The sequence below is a fragment of the Mesoplodon densirostris genome, chromosome 18 (assembly GCF_025265405.1).
Source record: "Mesoplodon densirostris isolate mMesDen1 chromosome 18, mMesDen1 primary haplotype, whole genome shotgun sequence".
Taxonomy (NCBI): domain Eukaryota; kingdom Metazoa; phylum Chordata; class Mammalia; order Artiodactyla; family Ziphiidae; genus Mesoplodon; species Mesoplodon densirostris.
In genome coordinates this window covers 29,554,565-29,567,043 of record NC_082678.1, presented here as the reverse complement: position 1 = coordinate 29,567,043, position 12,479 = coordinate 29,554,565, and positions in this window count along the sequence as shown.

Below are 12,479 nucleotides of genomic sequence, written 5' to 3'. Positions count from 1 at the left end.
ATGCCTCTTGAAACTGTTGTTTTGAAATATGGACGTCTTTTAAAATTTTGGGTCGATATGCGAACCCAGGATTTGTTTTCAGGGCAGGTGTCATTTACAGGCCTGCAATTATCTTGAATATCAACTGACCATTAGCGCTGGGCTTACAGCTGCTGTTGTGTGAAACGGCCACAAGGTGGCAGCAGTTCTCCTTTACCAAATCTGGTTACTAGGGCCACAGAGCCTCAGTGGAAGTCGTATTCTAGGTTGTAATTTCGAATGGAATGTGCCAGGAAAAAGCCCCTTAAGTTTGTCTCACGACTTCTTGTTCGTTTTTTAAATTTAATTTTTATTTTTTATCACAGCAAGTTTGATTACAATGTTTGGCTTGTTGTAGGTGTGCAAGATGTGGTTCTTTTGCACATATACATATGTCTGTTCTTCCTGGGACCCTTTTCCCATGTACGTTATGACAGAATGTTGAGTAGTCTTCTCTTGGTATTCCGTAGGTGTTTGGTGATTCTATATTTCACCTGTGTTTGTATATGTCTGTTAACCCCAATATCCTAATATATCCAATCCTCACACCTTTCCAGTGGTGAACCATAAGTTTGTTTAATGAATCTGTGATTGCCCTTCTCTGTGGAAATATCTTCACTCGTATCAATTTTTAGGTAACACCTATAAGTGATATCATATGATATGTGTCTTTCTCTTTCTGACTTACTACAAGTCACGTGATTACCTCTAGACTCATCTACGGTGCTGCAAATGGCATTGTGTCCTTTTTTTCCTGGGCTAATATTCTGTCTGTACATGTACCAGTTCGTCTTTGTCCAGTCATCTGTTGAGGGACTTTTTGGTTGCTTCCATGTCATGGCTACTGCAATGCTGCGGCAATGCACATTTGCCTGCCTGTGTCTTTCCAATTCTGTCTTCTTAGGGTCTAGGCCCAGGAGTGGGCCTGCTGTATCATATGGTAGCAAAATGTTTACCTTCTAGAAGACCCTCCATTCTGTTCTCATTACTGGCTCTTACCAGGTTACGTCCCACTTAAAGTTGAGGTTATGGTCTTCTCCACGACACCTTCAGCGTTTATTGTTTGTAGTATTTTTGCTGATGTTTATTCTGACTAGTGTGAGCTGACACCACTTTGTGGTTGGATTTTCATGCGTCTCATAATCCCTTGAAATTGAGCTTTCTCACATGTCCTTATGTTCCTCAAACTGTGAGTACAGCTTACCTCTTCAAATTGTTTTCATGAAGTATGTGTGACATTTAGAAATATTTTGGCCATTACCTCCCTCAAGACATTTTGAGGTCAGGTTTCATTTACAGCCCTCCAGTACTGGTGCATATGAAGTGACCCTTAGCACAGGTTTTAAAGCTGCTGTTGCAGGTAACGGCCAGAGGGCGGCAGTATTTCTGCTTTTCCCAATCTGGTAACTAGGGAAACAGACCATCCCGGCAGTGGTGTTCTTCGGTTATATATTAGAGTGGAATGTGCCCGCAAAAGCTGATGTCTCCTTACGTATGTTTGCTTTATGTATTGAATTTATAGTTTTCTGATTGGAGTCATAATCCACTGTGTACATGGACCACTTCTTCTTTGTGCATTCCTCTGTTGATGGACATTTTCGTAGCTTCCAAGTATTGGCTATGTTAAATATTGCTGTAGTGCAGGATTACCAGCCTGTGTCTTTTCTTTTTGGCTGTACGTGGGCCTCTCATTGCCGTGGACCCTCCCATTGCACAGCACAGGCTCCGGACATGCAGGCCCAGCAGCCATAGCTCACGGGACCGGCCGCTCCACGGCATGTGGCATCTTCCTGAACCAGGGCATGAACCCGTGTCCCCTGCATTGGCAGGCGGACTCTGAACCACTGCGCCACCAGTGACGCCCAGCCTGTGTCTTTTTGATTCTCATCCCCTCAGGCGATAGGCCCAGCAGTGGGTATGCTTGATTAAATGGTAGCTCAGTATTTACCTTTCCAAGGCACCTCATTTTTGTTTTCATTACTGGCTCTTACAATGTCCCACGTTGAACCAAGTGTAGGCATTTCTCCAAAACCCCTTCAGCCTTTATTGTTTGCAGAATTTTTGCTGCTGGGCATTCTGACTGGTGTGAGCTGATAGGTTTTTGTCATTTGGATTTGCATATCTTTAATTATTCCTAATGTTCAGCCTTTTCCCATGCCTTTTTAAATTTCTTGTACAGAGAAACAGAAAAAAACAGAGAGTGCAATTAACCTCTTGAAATAGTCTTCTTGGATGGTTGCCCTCTTTTGAATTTTTTGGTCAATTTTCGACCCCAGGATTGTTTTTGAGGGCAGGTGTCATTCACAGGCCTGCAATGAGTGTGAATATTTAGTGACCATTAGCACTGGGTTTAAAGCTGCTGTTGTTGGAAATGGACACAAGGTGGCGGTATTTCTCCATTCCCACATCTAGTTACTAGGGCAGCAGAGCCTTTCTGGGACCAATGGAATACAGAAGAAGGCATCATTGAAGTCTAATACAGAAAACCATGTCCTGGTGGATGGTAGAATAGCCAGCAGGGTGTAGGAATTAGGGACTACTGGATGTATATCCTCGGTGACTTCACTGACTGTCCTGATATCCTTTACCACGTCCCCAGCAGCCCACGGGGCTGACGTGGTCAGGGCAATGCCAGGTTATGGAGCTCACCTGCGCAACTACCCAGCAGCCCATGGGGCTCTCGTGGTCAGGCCCCTCCCAGGATATGGGGCTCACCTGGGCAGGTCCCCAGCAGACCACAGGGCTCTCATGGTCAGGCTACTCCCAGGTTATGGAGCTCACCTGTGCAACTACCCAGCAGCCCATGGGGCTCTCATGATCAGGCCCCTCCCAGGATACGTAGCTCCCGTGGGCAGGTAGGACAGCAGGGCCGGGAACACAGGAATCGTGCACGTAGCCCTCATTTCAGAGCACCCCAGATGGCCTGTCTCTCAGAGCTGACACAGAGCACGTCAGAGCAGGACTTGAACTAACAAACAGCATCTCCGACAGGTCTGTGACCCTGGGCGTCACTCTGTGCGGCCTCCCTCTGCCTGGTCTTCCAGAGACTTCCACTGCAGACGGGGACCAGGCCTCTGTCTCCACCCATCACCCCTCCTCTCCCTGACTCCTGGGTTCCTCTCATTAAGAGAGTGTCTTCTTGAAGTTGTCTCCCACTCATGGGCCCGATAAAATGATTAGAAAACAAGCCAGAGCTGCAGCCCCTTGTCTATCCTGACTCTTAGGAGCCCACACCTGTTCCTTGGACCTGGCCAGTTCAGCGAGATCCGTTTTCTGCAGTGTGAGCCCCTGAGGTTTGAGGATTGGCTGAGCTGGGCAGCCTGACCCTGCCGGCCAGCCCTGCCCAGGTGTGCCTGTGTTGAGGTCAATATAAATACCACTCCAGGCAGCAAGAGGCACTGCAGGTATGCCTGACGCCATATTCGCTGCCCCGTCAGCAGTCTCGGGGCTGTGCTGGTGGGAGGGTGGGAGGGGCCACGGCTTTGTGGGTGGTCCGGTGTGAGTGGGGCTCTGCTGGAGATTCTGCAGGAGTTGCCAGGCTGCCACCTGCTAAAGAAGAGGATGTGTCACCCATACCTTCGGCTGGAATTTCTCCCCGGGCAGAGGTGAGGAAGGAAAAAAGCAGTGGGGGCCGGGACAGGAGGGGTATCTCAGGCAGGGAAATGGAAAGCTTCCAGAAGAGCGCCCGGGCTCAGGAGCATCCTGGCTGGCCTGCAGGCACCAAGTCGGCCTGCGTGCTGTCGCTGGTGTGGCTCCACGGCCCTTCCTCTAGGCTTTCAAGTCCTTGTACATATTCAGGTGTTTTACCTGGGAAGGGTGGGAACAGTTCAGCAGCAGCTGACCTGGGGCTCCCCTCACGTTTACGCTCAGACGCCTCGGCACGGTCCCCCAGGTTTGCAATGAGGTCGCTTCTTGCGGGGGGCCTGCTGGCTGCATGGGAGATGATTCCCCACCTCTGACCAACTTCAGAATTGTTTACCACTGGAGCAAGTGCCCTGATAGCGTTTTCCTCTGTATAACTGGTGGCTTCTGTTTTTTTTTTTTTTCTTTTTTGGTTCAAGGTAGATTTATTTCTCTTTTATGTATTTATAGATATAAGCATGGAAATAATTCATTCCTATAAATACATCTGTGTGAAGGGAAGAACATTTTTCTGTTTTATTTTTCAATTTTATTTATTTTTGGAAATTTTGAAATTTTATTTTATTTATTTTTTTATACAGCAGGTTATTATTAGTTATCTATTTTATACATATACATGTATACAGGTCAATCCCAATCTCCCAACTCACCCCACCACCACCACCCCATGGATTCCCCCCGTTGGTGTCCATACGTTTGTTCTCTACCTCTGTGTCTCTATTTCTGCCCTGCAACCCGGTTCATCTGTATCATTTTTCTAGGTTCCACATATATGCATTAATAAACAATATTTGTTTTTCTCTTTCTGACTTACTACACTCTGTAGGACAGTCTCTAGATCCATCGACGTCTCTACAAATGACCCAGTTTCATTCCTTTGTATGGCTGAGTAATATTCCATTTTATATATGTGCCACATCTTTATCCTTTCGTCTGTCTGTGGGCATTTAGGTTGCTTCCATTACGTGGTTATTGTAAATAGTGCTGCAGTGAACATTGTGGTGAATGTGTCTTTTGGATTTATGGTTTTCTCTGGGTATATGCCCAGAAGTGGGATTGCTGGATCATATGGCAATTCTATTTTTAGATTTTTAAGGAACCTCCATACTGTTCTCCATAGTGACTGTATCAATTTACATTCCCACCAATGGTGGAAGAGGGTACCTTTTGTCCACACCCTCCCCAGCATTTGTTGTTTGTAGATCTTCTGATGATGCCCATTCTAACAGGTGTGAGGTGATACCTCATGGTAGTTTTGATTTGCATTTCTCTAATAATTAGTGATGTCGAGAAGCTTTTCATGTGCGTCTTGTCCATCTCTGCATCTTCTTTGAAGAAATGTCTATTTAGATCTTCTACCCATTTTTCTATTGGGTTGTTTGTTTCTTTAATATTAAGCTGCATGAGCTCTTTATATATATTGGAGATTAAACCTTTGTCCATTGATTTCTTTGCAAATATTTTCTCCCATTCTGAGGGTTGCCTTTTTCCATTCCCGTATTTTAGCAAAAAAAAATAAAGAAAGAAAAGGAAGCAGAACAGAGATGTGCGTAAAATATGCCTCTTGAAACTGTTGTTTTGAAATATGGACGTCTTTTAAAATTTTGGGTCGATATACGAACCCAGGATTTGTTTTCAGGGCAGGTGTCATTTACAGGCCTGCAATTATCTTGAATATCAACTGACCATTAGCGCTGGGCTTACAGCTGCTGTTGTGTGAAACGGCCACAAGGTGGCAGCAGTTCTCCTTTACCAAATCTGGTTACTAGGGCCACAGAGCCTCAGTGGAAGTCGTGTTCTAGGTTGTAATTTCGAATGGAATGTGCCAGGAAAAAGCCCCTTAAGTTTGTCTCACGACTTCTTGTTCGTTTTTTAAATTTAATTTTTATTTTTTATCACAGCAAGTTTGATTACAATGTTTGGCTTGTTGTAGGTGTGCAAGATGTGGTTCTTTTGCACATATACATATGTCTGTTCTTCCTGGGACCCTTTTCCCATGTACGTTATGACAGAATGTTGAGTAGTCTTCTCTTGGTATTCCGTAGGTGTTTGGTGATTCTATATTTCACCTGTGTTTGTATATGTCTGTTAACCCCAATATCCTTATATATCCAATCCTCACACCTTTCCAGTGGTGAACCATAAGTTTGTTTAATGAATCTGTGATTGCCCTTCTCTGTGGAAATATCTTCACTCGTATCAATTTTTAGGTAACACCTATAAGTGATATCATATGATATGTGTCTTTCTCTTTCTGACTTACTACAAGTCACGTGATTACCTCTAGACTCATCTACGGTGCTGCAAATGGCATTGTGTCCTTTTTTTCCTGGGCTAATATTCTGTCTGTACATGTACCAGTTCGTCTTTGTCCAGTCATCTGTTGAGGGACTTTTTGGTTGCTTCCATGTCATGGCTACTGCAATGCTGCGGCAATGCACATTTGCCTGCCTGTGTCTTTCCAATTCTGTCTTCTTAGGGTCTAGGCCCAGGAGTGGGCCTGCTGTATCATATGGTAGCAAAATGTTTACCTTCTGGAAGACCCTCCATTCTGTTCTCATTACTGGCTCTTACCAGGTTACGTCCCACTTAAAGTTGAGGTTATGGTCTTCTCCACGACACCTTCAGCGTTTATTGTTTGTAGTATTTTTGCTGATGTTTATTCTGACTAGTGTGAGCTGACACCACTTTGTGGTTGGATTTTCATGCGTCTCATAATCCCTTGAAATTGAGCTTTCTCACATGTCCTTATGTTCCTCAAACTGTGAGTACAGCTTACCTCTTCAAATTGTTTTCATGAAGTATGTGTGACATTTAGAAATATTTTGGCCATTACCTCCCTCAAGACATTTTGAGGTCAGGTTTCATTTACAGCCCTCCAGTACTGGTGCATATGAAGTGACCCTTAGCACAGGTTTTAAAGCTGCTGTTGCAGGTAACGGCCCGAGGGTGGCAGCATTTCTGCTTTTCCCAATCTGGTAACTAGGGAAACAGACCATCCCGGCAGTGGTGTTCTTCGGTTATATATTAGAGTGGAATGTGCCCCCAAAAGCTGATGTCTCCTTACTTATGTTTGCTTTATGTATTGAATTTATAGTTTTCTGATTGGAGTCATATTCCACTGTGTACATGGACCACTTCTTCTTTGTGCATTCCTCTGTTGATGGACATTTTCGTAGCTTCCAAGTATTGGCTATGTTAAATATTGCTGTAGTGCAGGATTACCAGCCTGTGTCTTTTCTTTTTGGCTGTACGTGGGCCTCTCATTGCCATGGACCCTCCCATTGCACAGCACAGGCTCCGGACATGCAGGCCCAGCAGCCATAGCTCACGGGACCAGCCGCTCCACAGCATGTGGCATCTTCCTGAACCGGGGCATGAACCCGTGTCCCCTGCATTGGCAGGCGGACTCTGAACCACTGCGCCACCAGTGACGCCCAGCCAGTGTCTTTTTGATTCTCATCCCCTCAGGCGATAGGCCCAGCAGCGGGTATGCTTGATTGAATGGTAGCTCAGTATTTACCTTTCCAAGGCACCTCATTTTTGTTTTCATTACTGGCTCTTACAGTGTCCCACGTTGAACCAAGGGTAGGCATTTCTCCAAAACCCCTTCAGCCTTTATTGTTTGCAGAATTTTTGCTGCTGGGCATTCTGACTGGTGTGAGCTGATAGGTTTTTGTCATTTGGATTTGCATATCTTTAATTATTCCTAGTGTTCAGCCTTTTCCCATGCCTTTTTAAATTTCTTGTACAGAAAAACAGAAAAAAACAGAGAGTGCAATTAACCTCTTGAAATAGTCTTCTTGGATGGTTGCCCTCTTTTGAATTTTTTGGTCAATTTTCGACCCCAGGATTGTTTTTGAGGGCAGGTGTCATTCACAGGCCTGCAATGAGTGTGAATATTTAGTGACCATTAGCACTGGGTTTAAAGCTGCTGTTGTTGGAAATGGCCACAAGGTGGCGGTATTTCTCCATTCCCACATCTAGTTACTAGGGCAGCAGAGCCTTTCTGGGACCAATGGAATACAGAAGAAGGCATCATTGAAGTCTAATACAGAAAACCATGTCCTGGTGAATGGTAGAATGGCCAGCAGGGTGTAGGAATTAGGGACTACTGGATGTATATCCTCAGTGACTTCACTGACTGTCCTGATATCCTTTACCACGTCCCCAGCAGCCCACGGGGCTGACGTGGTCAGGGCAATGCCAGGTTATGGAGCTCACCTGCGCAACTACCCAGCAGCCCATGGGGCTCTCGTGGTCAGGCCCCTCCCAGGATATGGGGCTCACCTGGGCAGGTCCCCAGCAGACCACAGGGCTCTCATGGTCAGGCTACTCCCAGGTTATGGAGCTCACCTGTGCAACTACCCAGCAGCCCATGGGGCTCTCATGATCAGGCCCCTCCCAGGATACGTAGCTCCCGTGGGCAGGTAGGACAGCAGGGCCGGGAACACAGGAATCGTGCACGTAGCCCTCATTTCAGAGCACCCCAGATGGCCTGTCTCTCAGAGCTGACACAGAGCACGTCAGAGCAGGACTTGAACTAACAAACAGCATCTCCGACAGGTCTGTGACCCTGGGCGTCACTCTGTGCGGCCTCCCTCTGCCTGGTCTTCCAGAGACTTCCACTGCAGACGGGGACCAGGCCTCTGTCTCCACCCATCACCCCTCCTCTCCCTGACTCCTGGGTTCCTCTCATTAAGAGAGTGTCTTCTTGAAGTTGTCTCCCACTCATGGGCCCGATAAAATGATTAGAAAACAAGCCAGAGCTGCAGCCCCTTGTCTATCCTGACTCTTAGGAGCCCACACCTGTTCCTTGGACCTGGCCAGTTCAGCGAGGTCCGTTTTCTGCAGTGTGAGCCCCTGAGGTTTGAGGATTGGCTGAGCTGGGCAGCCTGACCCTGCCGGCCAGCCCTGCCCAGGTGTGCCTGTGTTGAGGTCAATATAAACACCACTCCAGGCAGCAAGAGGCACTGCAGGTATGCCTGACGCCATATTCTCTGCCCCGTCAGCAGTCTCGGGGCTGTGCTGGTGGGAGGGTGGGAGGGGCCACGGCTTTGTGGGTGGTCCGGTGTGAGTGGGGCTCTGCTGGAGATTCTGCAGGAGTTGCCAGGCTGCCACCTGCTAAAGAAGAGGATGTGTCACCCATACCTTCGGCTGGAATTTCTCCCCGGGCAGAGGTGAGGAAGGAAAAAAGCAGTGGGGGCCGGGACAGGAGGGGTATCTCAGGCAGGGAAATGGAAAGCTTCCAGAAGAGCGCCCGGGCTCAGGAGCATCCTGGCTGGCCTGCAGGCACCAAGTCGGCCTGCGTGCTGTCGCTGGTGTGGCTCCACGGCCCTTCCTCTAGGCTTTCAAGTCCTTGTACATATTCAGGTGTTTTACCTGGGAAGGGTGGGAACAGTTCAGCAGCAGCTGACCTGGGGCTCCCCTCACGTTTACGCTCAGACGCCTCGGCACGGTCCCCCAGGTTTGCAATGAGGTCGCTTCTTGCAGGGGGCCTGCTGGCTGCATGGGAGATGATTCCCCACCTCTGACCAACTTCAGAATTGTTTACCACTGGAGCAAGTGCCCTGATAGCGTTTTCCTCTGTATAACTGGTGGCTTCTGTTTTTTTTTTTTTTCTTTTTTGGTTCAAGGTAGATTTTATTTCTCTTTTATGTATTTATAGATATAAGCATGGAAATAATTCATTCCTATAAATACATCTGTGTGAAGGGAAGAACATTTTTCTGTTTTATTTTTCAATTTTATTTATTTTTGGAAATTTTGAAATTTTATTTATTTTTTTATACAGCAGGTTATTATTAGTTATCTATTTTATACATATACATGTATACAGGTCAATCCCAATCTCCCAACTCACCCCACCACCACCACCCCATGGATTCCCCCCCTTGGTGTCCATACGTTTGTTCTCTACCTCTGTGTCTCTATTTCTGCCCTGCAAACCGGTTCATCTGTATCATTTTTCTAGGTTCCACATATATGCATTAATAAACAATATTTGTTTTTCTCTTTCTGACTTACTTCACTCTGTAGGACAGTCTCTAGATCCATCAACGTCTCTACAAATGACCCAGTTTCATTCCTTTGTATCGCTGAGTAATATTCCATTTTATATATGTGCCACATCTTTATCCTTTCGTCTGTCTGTGGGCATTTAGGTTGCTTCCATTATGTGGTTATTGTAAATTGTGCTGCAGTGAACATTGTGGTGAATGTGTCTTTGGGATTTATGGTTTTCTCTGGGTATATGCCCAGAAGTGGGATTGCTGGATCATATGGTAATTCTATTTTTAGATTTTTAAGGAACCTCCATACTGTTCTCCATAGTGACTGTATCAATTTACATTCCCACCAATGGTGGAAGAGGGTTCCTTTTGTCCACACCCTCCCCAGCATTTGTTGTTTGTAGATCTTCTGATGATGCCCATTCTAACAGGTGTGAGGTGATACCTCATTGTAGTTTTGATTTGCATTTCTCTAATAATTAGTGATGGCGAGCAGCGTTTCATGTGCGTCTTGTCCATCTCTGCATCTTCTTTGAAGAAATGTCTATTTAGATCTTCTACCCATGTTTCTATTGGGTTGTTTGTTTCTTTAATATTAAGCTGCATGAGCTCTTTATATATATTGGAGATTAAACCTTTGTCCATTGATTTCTTTGCAAATATTTTCTCCCATTCTGAGGGTTGCCTTTTTCCATTCCCGTATTTTAGCAAAAAAAAATAAAGAAAGAAAAGGAAGCAGAACAGAGATGTGCGTAAAATATACCTCTTGAAACTGTCGTTTTGAAATATGGACGTCTTTTAAAATTTTGGGTCGATATACGAACCCAGGATTTGTTTTCAGGGCAGGTGTCATTTACAGGCCTGCAATTATTTTGAATATCAACTGAACATTAGCGCTGGGCTTACAGCTGCTGTTGTGTGAAACGGCCACAAGGTGGCAGCAGTTCTCCTTTACCAAATCTGGTTACTAGGGCAACAGAGCCTCAGTGGAAGTCGTGTTCTAGGTTGTAATTTCGAATGGAATGTGCCAGGAAAAAGCCCCTTAAGTTTGTCTCACGACTTCTTGTTCGTTTTTTAAATTTAATTTTTATTTTTTATCACAGCAAGTTTGATTACAATGTTTGGCTTGTTGTAGGTGTGCAAGATGTGGTTCTTTTGCACATATACATATGTCTGTTCTTCCTGGGACCCTTTTCCCATGTACTTATGACAGAATGTTGAGTAGTCTTCTCTTGGTATTCCGTAGGTGTTTGGTGATTCTATATTTCACCTGTGTTTGTATATGTCTGTTAACCCCAATATCCTAATATATCCAATCCTCACACCTTTCCAGTGGTGAACCATAAGTTTGTTTAATGAATCTGTGATTGCCCTTCTCTGTGGAAATATCTTCACTGGTATCAATTTTTAGGTAACACCTATAAGTGATATCATATGATATGTGTCTTTCTCTTTCTGACTTACTACAAGTCACGTGATTACCTCTAGACTCATCTACGGTGCTGCAAATGGCATTGTGTCCTTTTTTTCCTGGGCTAATATTCTGTCTGTACATGTACCAGTTCGTCTTTGTCCAGTCATCTGTTGAGGGACTTTTTGGTTGCTTCCATGTCATGGCTACTGCAATGCTGCGGCAATGCACATTTGCCTGCCTGTGTCTTTCCAATTCTGTCTTCTTAGGGTCTAGGCCCAGGAGTGGGCCTGCTGTATCATATGGTAGCAAAATGTTTACCTTCTGGAAGACCCTCCATTCTGTTCTCATTACTGGCTCTTACCAGGTTACGTCCCACTTAAAGTTGAGGTTATGGTCTTCTCCACGACACCTTCAGCGTTTATTGTTTGTAGTATTTTTGCTGATGTTTATTCTGACTAGTGTGAGCTGACACCACTTTGTGGTTGGATTTTCATGCGTCTCATAATCCCTTGAAATTGAGCTTTCTCACATGTCCTTATGTTCCTCAAACTGTGAGTACAGCTTACCTCTTCAAATTGTTTTCATGAAGTATGTGTGACATTTAGAAATATTTTGGCCATTACCTCCCTCAAGACATTTTGAGGTCAGGTTTCATTTACAGCCCTCCAGTACTGGTGCATATGAAGTGACCCTTAGCACAGGTTTTAAAGCTGCTGTTGCAGGTAACGGCCCGAGGGTGGCAGCATTTCTGCTTTTCCCAATCTGGTAACTAGGGAAACAGACCATCCCGGCAGTGGTGTTCTTCGGTTATATATTAGAGTGGAATGTGCCCCCAAAAGCTGATGTCTCCTTACTTATGTTTGCTTTATGTATTGAATTTATAGTTTTCTGATTGGAGTCATATTCCACTGTGTACATGGACCACTTCTTCTTTGTGCATTCCTCTGTTGATGGACATTTTCGTAGCTTCCAAGTATTGGCTATGTTAAATATTGCTGTAGTGCAGGATTACCAGCCTGTGTCTTTTCTTTTTGGCTGTACGTGGGCCTCTCATTGCCGTGGACCTTCCCATTGCACAGCACAGGCTCCGGACATGCAGGCCCAGCAGCCATAGCTCACGGGACCGGCCGCTCCACAGCATGTGGCATCTTCCTGAACCGGGGCATGAACCCGTGTCCCCTGCATTGGCAGGCAGACTCTGAACCACTGCGCCACCAGTGACGCCCAGCCAGTGTCTTTTTGATTCTCATCCCCTCAGGCGATAGGCCCAGCAGCGGGTATGCTTGATTGAATGGTAGCTCAGTATTTACCTTTCCAAGGCACCTCATTTTTGTTTTCATTACTGGCTCTTACAATGTCCCACGTTGAACCAAGAGTAGGCATTTCTCCAAAAC